Raw genomic sequence first — 11,736 nt, 5'->3', positions numbered from 1 at the left:
AACATTCATTTTAAGTTAGTGCAGTCATGTATTTCATTAGGTTGCCTGATGTGGTCATGCTCTTGCATTTATACATGTATATTTTTTTCTTTTTTTTAAATTTTTATTGTTATTCAATTACAGTTGTATGCCTTTTCTCCCCATCCCTCCACCCCACCCCAGCTGAACCCACATCCCTCCCCCGCCTCCACCCTCCCCCTTGATTTTGTCCATGTGTCCTTTATAGTAGTTCCTGTAAATATTGAAATAAATATATTATTATAAATTACTTTCATTTCTCATTTATATTTTACTTAGGTCACTAATTGATTTTTGTGAAATTATGTTTGTAGGTCAGTTATATTATCTCTAAACTTTATTTCAGAATAGTGAAGGGGGAGTCACAAAATATTTGTTATTAAGAGGGAGTATGAAGTCTCACAGGAATGAGAACTACTGCTCTAGAACTAAGAATAAAAGATTAATATGGATAATAAGTAGATTTCCAGTTGTTGAAATCCTGGCTTATTATTAGCAGAGTAGGAGGAACAAATCATCAGTGTGAATGAGCCATTGGAGCAGAAACTTTCTGCCTAAGTATCATCACTAGTGTGTGTCAGGCCCTTCTCATCAGCTTGTCATTTTATCCTTACAACAACCCTGTAAGACAGCTTCTATTATTATTCCAATTTTTCTGATGAGGTAGGTGGACCTCAGAAAGATAAAGTCAGTTGCCCAAGTCTCTTAGTCACTGAGTGGCAGGGTCTAGAGTGGAGCCCAATTCCTCTGTTACCCAAGACACATGCTTTCTACTATCTTACTCAGGCTCTTCAAGAGCAAGTTGGAGGAGAAAGTTCTAGATATATCAATCTTCCCTCAGAAAAATCAACCTATAAATATTGATGAGAAGGGATCTCAGGATTTTTTCTAGTGCTTAAAGCTATACAAAGAAATCAGAAAAATAGCACAGAATCCCCTTTTTCTCAATTAATTTTTTAAATATTTTATTTTATTGAGAACCAGGGACATAGCCATAAGAGAGAGAAGCACATAGGTCTACAATCTAAAACCTAATAGCCAGCAAGGACCCTTTGGGCCAGGAACACTGCATCCTGGGGTCTTTCCAGTCTTTTACCAGTAGGTCCAGAGGGTGATGTATAATGCCTCATTATAAGGGACAGGTTAAAGAGGTATGATGGAAAGAGGGTCCATCACTGCCTAATACCACCTTCTCCTCTTAAAGCCAATACCAGATGTGGGATGGAACCACCTAGGATTTTGTAATCAGCTATTGTCTTCTCATCATTCATCTGTTTACCACTGTAGATGAGCTGCTACTGTGGGGGATTCCCTCTTTCTCTTCCACACATTCCTTGATTCGTTTCACTTTGTCTGTGGGTTCAATGTCAATGTCAATCTCCTTTCTGGAATGTTAACTTAATTTTATATATAAGATATACAATAAGTTCAAGGTTAAATTTGAGGAAGGGGATAAAATGGTAGTAACTCAAGGAATGTTAAGTACAGGTGTGTGTGTGTGTCCCATTGTGCACCATGTGTGTCTGAAGGAAATTTCAACAAAGGTTCACTGAGTGCTTACTATGTACATGGCAAAACACAGTGAAACATATGGAAGAATCTGTCTTCCAGTAAAATGATGGGGCAGAGAACTAGTGCTTGAGGAGGTAGAAGGGGAAGGGACCAGAGCACAGGTGAAAGGGCATACCTATTTGTCAGAGGCCAGAGGCCCACAGGAGAAAAAGATTGCATTATTAAGAAAATTTGTGAGGCAGAGTGTGGGGGCTTTAACCAGCCCTGCTGTGCAAGGGCCAGGATGAGGTCATTCTTACCCACTGAACAAGACTCAGAGAGAGGAGGTGGTAAGTTGAGAGGCCAAAAAGAGGAGAACAGGTTTGAGACATGCTGTGGGGATGAATAATGCCAAAGAATCAACAATAAATGAATAATAGATTGTGGAGCTCCTGCAGGGCTCTGGTGAAGTTAAGCTGCAGGGATTTATACATTTGCTGATTATCCACTTTGTGTGCTACCCATAGTAAATATTCAACCCCAGGCAGCCGCCTCTGCAACTTCCACACTCTTGATCCTCCAGACAATGTTGTCTTATTCTTTCCTAAACTGTGAGCAATCTGAGCAACAAATTCTGAAGACAGAGTATGCACATATAGGGTTTGCTGTTATAATCAGAATTTACAACAAAATTAATCTGACACATATTTAATGATGTACATAATTGTTATTGTGCTTGGTGGCAATTAGGCATAAATTGCAAACAATTCACATAAATGCCTGTAATTAGAATTACTTCCACATAGTAAAACAAAATTCTTAGTTTCTTTCCTGACTTTGTCAGCTCTTACATATCCCTAATCTGCATCCACACCAGCAGTGCAGATACTGCATTGACATTAATCATCATGTTCATCAAGTACTTGTTATTGTTAGGGAATAAAACCTGGGGTCTTCTGGTTCAATAATTATCTCTGGCTACTACTACCCATATCGCTTTTCATCAGGAGCCATCCCTTTCTCATGAGGTCTTCTTCCAACCTCCAAGGTTGTTCCCTGCCCCCTTCCAAGGAATTTCAGTTGGGGACAGAGGAGATATCTCTGGCTAGTGGTGGCATCATACAGGAAAAATGGTTCTGAATCTCATTATCAGGGACTCCAGGGTCAAGTGGATCACAGGGTAAGGGAATATGACTGAATTTAGCACACATGCATTCTTATCACTGCCTCTGATCCTATAAAATGACTAATGCAGTCATCTTCACAGCTTTCCTTAACGGAATAGATTCATACTAAAAAGAAAACCTTGCTCCCACCTAACCTTTGAAACATCCCTTCTTTCATTCAATGAAACAATTGCCTGAAATGACTTTAAATTCCAGACACGTGTTGCTTCTCTTTTGCTATTAAAACTAAATGGTTTTTAAAATCCCAAGGAAGCCAGAATATTGATGGGTATACTTGTCAGTACACTAAGCTGAGTCAGAGCTGGATGCTACAACTTGCTAGCAGTGAAATTTTGGTATTTACCCTTTCTGAACCTCAATTTCCTCATCTGTAAAATGGTGATAATAATAGTGTCTATTTCATATGACTATTGTGAAGATTTCATGGTATCACACATGTAAAATATTAGCATACCTACTAGAGCATAGTAAAATTTCATTAACTATTAGTTGCACTTATTTTTGTCATAGTTATTGGTGCTTTAGCTGTAGTCTTGGCTTCCTTATTATTGTGACCATCCCTCCACGTGTTTACTTTTGTAGGAAGCAGAACTGCAGGAAATGAATGTATGAAATGTTAGTGTTAAAATCGGGATGCTAAAGCCACAGATGACCTTAAATCAAACAGAACAGAACAGATGGCTCAGACCCTCATCTATATTCTAATTTTGTTAGAGGGAGGTTGGTGCCAACCTAGTACATGGTGAAACTTGACATTTAGAGGAGAGAGACTGAAGCCAGCCCAGATTAAAATGATCATTAGAAACATTCATTTAATCACCAAAAATGTATTACGTGAACCCTCAGTGCAAAGCACTGGGGAGACGGATGTGACATAGACAAGATATTTAAGGAGCAGAGGGAGAACATTGTGCAACAAGTGTAACAAGAACACTAATAGAGGGGTGTCTTTAACACAATGGTAGCACCCAGGATGGACAAAATACTCCTCTCTCCTTGGGGGGGTGGGGGGACAGCAGGAAAGCCTCTTTTCAGAAAAAAAGTCTTCAAGTGAGTATAGAAATGTAATAAATGGTATAAATTATATATTTAAACATATGTAATCTAGTGTCAGTGAAGATGAAGTTTCTCATATAGCTGAACGTACTGAACTTACTTTTCACTTCCTAAAATGACATGGATTTTATGTCCACAATTCTAATTACCATTCTGCCATAACAAAGCACCCAAGAATTCGTGGAATAAAACAAAAATGGAACAATGCTTATGAATTCTGTGGGTTGGGAATTGGGACAGGTCACAGCAGAGATGGCTTATCTCTGCTCTGCCTCACAATGTGTGGGTCCTCAACTTGAAGAGCTTTATGATTGGAGGGGACAAGAAAACTAGGAAGTAGGATCACTTAGCACAGTGATTTTCAACCTTTTTCATCTCATGTCACATGTAAACTAATTAGTAAAATTCTGCAGCACACATAAAAATATGTTATATTGTTTAGCTTATCTCACAACAAAGCAGGTACAATTTTGTTTGTTTTTGTAAGTTATGTTTTATTTATTTTGCTGTTACAGTTGTTCTGATTTTCCCCCTTTGTTCCCCTCCACCCAGCACCCTCCACTCCTTCAGGCAATCGCCCCACCCTGGTTCATGTCCATGGGTCATGCATATAAGTTCTTTGGCTACTCCACTTCCTATCCTGTACTTTACATCCCTGTGGCTATTCTGTACCTATCTACTGGTATTTGTACTTCTTCTTTTTTCTTTTTTTTAAAGCCAAATCTTTTATTATTGCCTCTAGGTACTGCATGATTTGCTCCTTCCCTTCATCTCCTCAGCTGAGAACACCCAGCTCTTACAGTTGAACCTTGGTTGCTGTTGACAGATCAATGGGAGGGATTTACCCTGGCCAGTCAGCTGCAAGGATTGGCTGTGACCACTAACCACTAACCTCTGCCCTCAATTGAGGATCAGCTGTACAAGGGCAGGGTGGTGGTGTTCCAATGTGGTCTATATCTGTCCACTGGGTGCAGTGGAGCTGGGGTTTCTTGGGTGGTGCAGGCCAAGGTCAGCCCCAACCTGTGTTTTATCCAGGGCTACCCTGCCTGAGCTATAAAGCAATCTGAGATGGCTACTAATTATGCTGAGCTTAGAGATTCCCAAGCAAAGCCAAGCTATGAATCTAGTCTGGTCACTGCTACTACCAGACCTGGGGCTCACTGAGGCTAGCTATTTCTCTTTTGAGAGGACTTAGGAATTTGTGAATCATGAGCCATCAGCCATTCATGTGGAAAAACACCTTGGGTTGGCTGGTAATTTGGGTGGGGCACAGCCTTTGGGGGTCTCAAAGGTAGGTCAAACAGTGTGAGCCAGGTTGATGGAGTCTCAGATATGACACCAGCTTGCCAGTTCTGCGGAGGGATGGTTAAGAAAATGGACAACGACATCTGCTTTCTTTGATGCCAGATATTATGCTATTGGTGCCTTTCAAATAGCTAACCTGGTGCTGGAGCTCAGAGGGAGTGAGTCTGAGTAGGTGAGTCCATGTGTGGGTTCTTTTTTTTTTTTTAATACATTTATTGATTATGCTATTACAGTTGTCCCATTCCCCCGCTTCACTCCACTCCATCCTGCACACCCCCTCCCTCCCACATTCCCCCCCTATAGTTCATGTCCATGGGTCATACATATAAGTTCTTTGTCTTCTACATTTCCTATACTATTCTTACCCTACCCCTGTCTATTTTCTACCCACCATTTACGTTACTTATTCTCTGTACCTTTCCCCCCTCTCTCCCCCTCCCACTCCCCTGTTGATAACCCTCCATGTGATCTCCATTTCTGTGGTTCTGTTCCTGTTCTAGTTGTTTGCTTAGTTTGCTGTTGTTTTTGTTTTAGGTGTGGTTGTTAATAACTGTGAGTTTGCTGTCATTTTTACTGTTCATATTTTTTATCTTCTTTTTCTTAGATAAATCCCTCTAACATTTCATATAATAATGGCTTGGTGATGATGAACTCCTTTAACTTGACCTTATCTGAGAAGCACTTTATCTTCCCTTCCATTCTAAATGATAGCTTTGCTGGATAGAGTAATCTTGGATGTAGGTCCTTGCCTTTCATGGCTTCAAATACTTCTTTCCAGCCCATTCTTGCCTGTAAGGTCTCTTTGGAGAAATCAGCTGACAGTCTTATGGGAACTCCTTTGTAGGTAACTGTGTCCTTTTTTCTTGCTGCTTCTAAGATTCTCTCCTTCTGTTTCATCTTGGGGAATGTAATTATGATGTGCCTTGGTATGTTCCTCCTTGGATCCAGCTTCTTTGGGACTCTCTGAGCTTCCTGGACTTCCTGGAAGTCTATTTTCTTTGCCAGAGTAGGGAAGTTCTCCTTCATTATTTGTTCAAATAAGTTTTCAATGTTTTGCTCTCCCTCTTCTCCTTCTGGTACCCCTATAATTCAGATGTTGGAACGTTTCAAGATGTCCTGGAGGTTCCTAAGCCTCTCCTCACATTTTTTGTATTCTTGTTTCTTCATTCTTTTCTGTCTGGGTGTTTCTTCCTTCTGGTCCACACCGTTGATTTGAGTCCCAGTTTCCTTCCCATCACTATTGGTTCCCTGGACATTTTCCTTTGTTTCTCTTAGCATAGCCTTCATTTTTTCATCTAATTTGTGACCAAATTCAACCAATTCTGTGAGCTTCCTGCTTAGCAATGTGTTGAACTGTGCATCTGATAGGTTGGCTATCTCTTCATTGCTTAGTTGTATTTTTTCTGGAGCTTTGATCTGTTCTCTCATTTGGACCTTTTTTTTTTTTTGTCTTGGCACATCTGTTACTTAAATGGGCGGAGCCTTAGGTGTTCACAAGGGCGGGGTAACACTGGTCGTTGCACTGTGACGCTGTATGTGGGGAAGGGGCTGAGAGGGAGCAGTGGCACTTGCTCCACTCTCTGATGGTTTTCAATCAATCCCTCCACTACCCACAATCAAATTTGGCCCTTCTGGTGCTGTGTCCCGGGTGGGTGAGTGTGTATGTTCTAGGCCCCTGTGGGTCTCTCCAACGAACTCTCCTGTGAGGCTGGGAGTTTCTCCTGTTGCCGCCTCAACCCCCATGGGTGTTTTTAATCAGAGGTTTGAGGCTTTATTTCCCTGCACTGGAGACCTGGGTTGTGCAGTCTGCTTTGTTCCCCTGGTGTTCCTCCTGGTTTATCTATGCACGAATGCGGGGCCTGCCAGCCACAGCCTGGCCTGCCCCGTTCCACAATCCGCCACCTCGCTGGGTCTGCCAGTCGCCACCTAGCTGTGATTGCTCTCTGTCCCAGCTGCCCATCTCTGCCCCTCCTACAGACCTGGATGAATGTTTCTTCTTTATCTCTTTGGTTGTTGGACTTCCATACAGTTCAATTTTCTGTCAGTTCTGGTTGTTTTTTGTTTTTAAATTGTTGTTCTTCTTTTGGTTGTGTGAGGAGGCACAGTGTGTCTACGTACGCCTCCATCTTGGTCAGAAGTCCTGAATTACCTCCATGTGTGGGTTCTTTAAGAGGAACAGCTTGGGGATCTAGAAGTTTCTTCCACCAACTCAATCCCTGCTGGTTTTTGGAGCCAGAAGTTATGGGGACTTATCTTCCTGGCATAGGAAACCTGGGCTGGGGGGTCCTGGTGCGGGGCTGGGACTCCTTGCTTCTGAGATATCCCTCCCTAATTTTTATCTACCACATGTGGGTGAGAGACTAGCCTGTTCTGTATCTGCACCCCTCCTACCAGTCTGGATGGATGTGGTTTCTTTAATTCCACAGTTGTCAGACTTCCATTCAACTTGATTTCTGACCATTTTGAATGATGTTTCTTCTATATTTTAGTTGTACTTTTGATGTGGTTGTGTAAAGAGGTGAGCCATGTCTGCCTACAGTGCCATCTTAACCAGCAGTCCAATAAGTATAATTTGGATTCATTCACACTGGATGGCTGTTGTGTTGTGTGTTGCCATTTTTTAAATTTGACTAATAAGGGAAAAGAGGTCAGTATTCCTGACTAAGTAGTTAAGTATTGCATATTTTAAACGTTTTGGTGGCACACCACTTGAAAAATGCTGACATGGCTTTTCCATGTAACTTGGTCTTTTTTACATCATGGTGGACTCAGAATAGTTAGACTTGTTGCAAGTTATCTAAGTGCTCCAAAAGCAAATTTACAGCACACAAGGGAAAAGCTGCACCATTTTTTATGACCAAGCCTTGAAAGTCACTTCCTACATTCCTGGTGCTACTACCATGCCTAGGTACCCTTGTCATCTTCTAATGTCCAAGCTGTCATAGCCCTTTAAGATTCAGGAGAAGTCATCAATCATGTATTTTGATGAGAGAAATATAAAAGAATTTGTGGATATTTTTGAACCTTCCTTAGCCATTTATCCATTGAAACCACAATCTAAGCAAGATGTGACTATTTGAAAGGCATTTGTTCATTCATTCATCAAATATGTATCGAGTGCTTACTATGGAACAGACATAGAAATTCTCAGAGACAGACATGAAAAACAAATATATGAATGATTACATAATTACCATTTTGCTAGGTGCTATGAAGAATGATGAGATATTAAAATGGAGCCTAATTAGATGGGAGTGATGGTATTGGTAGGTAAGTTAATTTAGATGGTGTAGCCAGGCAATGTCTATCTTATGTCAAATATAACAAGAGTACAGAGGATAAGATGAAGCCAACTACATCAAGTTTTAGTGAAGATAATTCCAAGCAAAGAAAATACCTGATGAGAACATTCTGAGGCAGAAAAAAACTACAGATTCAAAAAATTGAAAGGGGACCCATATGTGACCAGAGAAAATAGAGATAATAATTGCATATGAAGAAGTTAGGACCAAAATCTTTAACTGGTCCTTTCTCCCTTAGCCTGTCTTTTCCTTCTATTAGGCAGCCCTGTTTCCCTTCTCATTAGTAGTTGTCATAAGTATCTTAGTAAGAAAAACATTGCAATTAGGTAAAAAGAGAAGAAAATGTGGTCCTTGCAGAAAGAATGAGGTGGACTCCGTCTGGTCTTATAGTTTGGACTGTCATTAAAAGCCAAATGCTGGACAGCAGGATGCAGTTTCCAAAAGTTGCTCAATTAGCTAATGTATGACATATCTTGGTGCTCAGCTTATATTTTACTTGCTAAAGTAAACCTGAAGTCCTGGCAAAACTGAGAAGCCTCAGAATCTTGGCCTCTATCTACTAATTTCAGCCATCAGACTACTGCATAGTTATTTGGATAACTTCTTGGTCAATATTTCTTTACTATATCAAAGCAACAAAGGGTTCAATGACATCTAAAAATGGTGATGAAGATAATTAATGATAACTACTAAAATAATAATTAACATGTATTAAATATCTCATGTGCCAAGGATTTTACATGCACTACCTATTTTAATCCTCATAATAGCCTAGTGAGGTAAGGTAGATATTAGTATTTCCCATTTACAAATGAGTGGTTTAAAGATCAGAGATGCTATTTTACCTATCTACGGTTACAGAGATAGGACTCACAAACTTGTCTGTCTGAGTCTTGAGGCCACTCTTTTAAGTGTGATGGAATACTATAATGCTTCCAGATAGCAAAACATACAAATAGGCACCTGAAAATTTTGCACATGCAGTGCCCCTCAAGCTAAATATTTACCTGCATTTCTCACTTTTATCCAGACGCATGACTTCATATAGGCCAGGTTGAACTGCAACGTATGCACCCTTTCTCGAGTCATTGCTGTCACACCCTAACTAGGGTTTTTGTCAAACAATTTCTTATTTGTATTATGATTTAAGAAACAAGTACTTAAACTTAGACAAACAGCCACTTTGAGCATCAATTATCTGTGGAGAGTATGACATGTAATCAACCTCCTTAAGTACTTTGAATTAAGTGATATGCAGAGAACAGCTTGACTTTAATAAATCTCCTTACCTGATCTCAGTGGGGCCCTGTTTCAGGCATTAAAATGAAGAAACCCAATTAGCTCTAATTGCTGGGCTCCATGGATGTGTTGCATTCTCATTGGCAGATGGCAGCTGGTGTTGTGCAGGAGGCAATGACTCTTAAATTTTCCATGTGGATGTACCCTTCCCCTTTTTCTTCACCACATCCCCCTCAATGCATTCTACAGTCCACACATATCTAAGACCTGTGACTACAGATTTGAGAACTTGGGTATTAGAAATTGATGATCTCCCCAACAGAAGCCAGTTTCATTCCCAGAAAGTGAGGCCTTTCAGTCTTTCCTTGGCTTGGTTTATTTAATTGAACAAACATTTACTGGATGTAGTCTGTATGTCTGTAGTCTGTATGTCTTGAACTTTATAGGTGATCCACTGGTTACAGAGAAGAGATTTCAAGGTAAATCAACATGAACCTTATTCCTTTTGTTCCTAAAATAATGCTATGTACATAATAGGTGCTTATATTTAAATTTATATTTAACATGTTTATATGTTAAATTTATACTAAACAACTGTGTTAAAGTATGGATTAATGAATGAATAATTTGGGCTGTCTTCCCAAGGGCTCAATAAAATTTTGGTCTCTGACCCAAAGAGAAAATGCTCAAGAATTTTCACCCCTCACTAGAAATTCTACTATCAAATTTGCCCCAACAGCAGCCTCAGCCTTTGAGAACTGGAAGTACCCTTAAGTCACAATATAGCTCAGCCTCTACTTCATGTAGGCAAACAACTACTCTGTAGAATAAATAGCAGTATTATATAATATAATAACAATTGACTAGAGGTCAGAGGTCTGACCCATACACTAATTGTGTCACTTTAGTCAAGCCAATTAGTAATTATATTTATTTCAAAATGTTTATTTGAATAAGTGTTCTGTGTCAGGCCCCATTCTAGATCCTGAGAAAAGCTGGAGGTAAAAGTGGGGTAAAGACAGAAATGAATAAGACATGTTCTTTGTCTTTAAGGAACTTAAGTGGAGAGACAGACACACATGCAAAAAAATCACTGTAAAATGTGGTCAATGCTAACATAGAAATATATGCAAAGTACTTTAGTAGTATAGGGAAACAAAGCCTAAGTTTAGAGGAGTGGTAATAGATCATGGAATACTTCACAGAATTTGTTAAATTTGACATTTGATATTTGACTTGAGCTTGGAAGGATGAAAGGAAGTTAGGAGCAGTGAGGCACAGGTAAAAGTGGGAATAGTGTATTCAAAGTCATGGAGTCATAAAGAGTATGACCTTTGTTCTCTTCTTAACTGGAGATCTTTGTGTCAGAGGTTTATTAAACACAGGCAGGATGTGAACAAATTTCCATTACAGAAAGATCACTCTGGTGACAGTGTAACAAAGAGCCTAGGAAACCATTCTCACTTCATGCCCAGCCCCTTGACAGCCTTTGTTTGTACTTCCATGGTAGACTGAGAAGAGCATCATACATACAGTTCATATTTTTCTTTCTTGGGTTTTCTATTCAAGAAATGGGAACATATCATGTTGTTAGAAATTTCTATGCTCAATGAATGTTGAGTTCTCCTATCTTGGATGATAGTAACCAATGTTAAATTAAACATCTATTCCATGCACATTTTTGGTATTAGCACGCTGTGGGGGAAATACAGAAGTAGTAATAACAATACCAATGCCCTTAAAGACTTTATAACTTAACCTGTGGGAGAAGAGAAGCCTCCCAAGTGTCTAGAAGTGCTTCCATGCTTGCTTATATATAAAAGTAGACTGTTTAACAGTTTTCCTTTTTTATATAACTTACAATGAGTTGTTCAAACTTGATGACTTTTCAATAGATAATTTATTTACAAGTTTTTCACCTCAAAAGGTACACTTCCCCTCCATTTAGTTTCTCTACCAAGAAGCAATTGATAGCATCAAATTCATCTGCATTTTTTGAGATAGTCTGTGCATCTACAATTAAGTAGAAATATTCTTTTGTTTAACTTGCTACATAAACTGTGCCATATTATACACACTGTACCTTGTTTTTTTGTACTTAACAATATATCATGGAGATCTTTCATATCAGCACATGC

At 39.6% G+C, this 11,736-nt stretch overlaps 1 pseudogene; it reads right to left on the bottom strand.

The window, feature by feature from the left end:
- Nucleotides 1-1,190: 1,190 nt before the first annotated feature.
- Nucleotides 1,191-9,448, bottom strand: LOC112310566 (ubiquitin-like protein NEDD8 pseudogene; annotated as a pseudogene).
- Nucleotides 9,449-11,736: the final 2,288 nt, after the last annotated feature.

Source organism: Desmodus rotundus, chromosome X, assembly GCF_022682495.2.
Source record: "Desmodus rotundus isolate HL8 chromosome X, HLdesRot8A.1, whole genome shotgun sequence".
In the NCBI taxonomy this organism is placed as follows: Eukaryota; Metazoa; Chordata; class Mammalia; order Chiroptera; family Phyllostomidae; genus Desmodus; species Desmodus rotundus.
The sequence above is the reverse complement of the archived record's forward strand: the minus strand, read 5'-3'. Positions and strand labels throughout refer to the sequence as shown.